The 1,832-nt window shown below is 42.0% G+C and overlaps 1 non-coding gene across 1 annotated transcript; it reads right to left on the bottom strand.

Moving 5' to 3' along the window:
- Nucleotides 1–344: 344 nt before the first annotated feature.
- LOC133310866 (small nucleolar RNA R71) lies at nucleotides 345–451 on the bottom strand. Its single transcript, XR_009751500.1, has one exon. It is a non-coding gene; the product is annotated as a small nucleolar RNA R71 (small nucleolar RNA).
- Nucleotides 452–1,832: the final 1,381 nt, after the last annotated feature.

Below are 1,832 nucleotides of genomic sequence, written 5' to 3'. Positions count from 1 at the left end.
TGACCCCGACTCGAGCTCCACAGACAGCGAGCATTGTTAGACCCAACATAGAGGCTAACAACTTTGAACTGAAGCCGACATTACTGCAACTGATTCAAAAAGAACAGTTCGCTGGAGGAAGCACAGAGAACCCCTTTTGTCATCTTGATGAATTTTTGCTTTACTGTGATATATTAAAAGTAAATGGAGTTTCTCGTTATGCTATATTGCTCAGGCTATTCCCATGCTCACTGAAAGATGAAGCAAGAGATTGGTTGCAGTCTCAACCTGAAGGAAGCATAACCAGTTGGGATGACTTAGCAGCGAAATTCTTGGCCATATTTTTCTCAGCCTCAAAGATGGCTAGGCTCAAGGCGGAGATCACAGCTTTTGAACAAAAATAAAGCGAATCTTTGTACGAGGCTTGGACACGATTCAAAGGATTACTCCAGAAGTGTCCTCAACACGGAATTGAAGCATGGGAGAAGGCAAGAATCTTTTTCCAAGGGATGACAACCAACACAAGAACATTAGTAAACGTCGCTTCAGGAGGCTCATTAAAAATAAAAACTCCTGAGGAAGCACTCAAATTGTTGGAACCATTAGCATCTCAAGAATTTGACAATGCTCCTGCTCCAGTTGCACCAAGAAGATCAGGGATCATGAAGCTTGAAAGCTATGATGCACTCTTAGCCCAGAATGAACAAATGCTACAAATGCACAAGAAACAACAAGAACAATTAGATGCCCTTAATAAGAAATTTAATATTTCTCAAGTTTCTTCTGTTTCTAATGCTAACATTAAATGTGATATTTGTCAGGAGGCTCATGCAACTGAGGATTATGAATACATCATAAACACGGAAAAACAACCAGTGGAGGTCAATGGACTCTGGTATGATCAAAAGAACTCGAACAATCCAGGAAGGAATCAATATGGTAATCAAAGGTGGAAGAATAATAATCAACACCCTGGGTTGAGTTACAAGTCAAACTACCAGCTGAATCCTCATATGCCATTGCAACAACAACCTCAAGGCACCACATCAGAATAGGAGAAGGCTTTTGCACAGCTATCCAAAACAACATCCGACTACATTCAAAATGCAGATGCCTTCAGAGATGAAACAAGAGCTTCCTTCCGAAATCAAGAAGCTTCAATCCGGAACTTGGAGACTCAAATTGGTCAGCTGTCAAGGCAGTTCACTGAAAGAACTCAGGGCACATTTCGAAGCAACACCGACACGAACCCAAAGGCACAATGTAATGCAATTTCACAATAAATGGGATCGTGATTCAGCCTGTGGAAAAACCACCAGTTGAAAAGAAGAAAGAAGCTGAACCTGAAGCCGAACCTGAAGCTGAGAAAGAGAAAGAAGAAGATGCAGTAGAAGCAGAGAAGAGCATTCCAGAGAGGAAACTGTTCAAAGGCGAGAAAAAGAAAGCTTTGGACAGACAACCAAAAGCAGCAGATCCGTCTCCTTATGCAAAAGTTCCATACCCTCAGCGGTTGAAACAAGAAGTCTAGAAATAGCAATACACCAAATTTCTGGACATCTTCAAGAAGCTGCAAGTCAACATACCTTTCGCAGAAGCCCTGGAAAGCATGCCAAACTATGCGAAGTTCATGAAAGACCTTCAATCAAAGAAACGCAAGTTGAAGGAATGCGAAATAGTGGCCTAGACAGAGGAGTGCAGTGCAATCATCTAGAAGAAACTTCCTCCCAAGCTGAAGGATCCGGGCAGCTTCAATATTCCTATTGAAATAGGAAACATTGAAGTTGGAAAAGCATCATGTGATCTGGGAGCAAGCATCAACCTGATGCCACTATCCATGTGCAGAGCTCTTGGAA

The sequence above is a fragment of the Gastrolobium bilobum genome, unplaced genomic scaffold (assembly GCF_033153095.1).
Source record: "Gastrolobium bilobum isolate Gb01-03AN ecotype WA unplaced genomic scaffold, APGP_CSIRO_Gbil_v1 utg1262, whole genome shotgun sequence".
Classification (NCBI taxonomy): domain Eukaryota; kingdom Viridiplantae; phylum Streptophyta; class Magnoliopsida; order Fabales; family Fabaceae; genus Gastrolobium; species Gastrolobium bilobum.
Note: the sequence above shows the minus strand (reverse complement) of the source record. Positions and strands in the feature narration are given on the sequence as shown.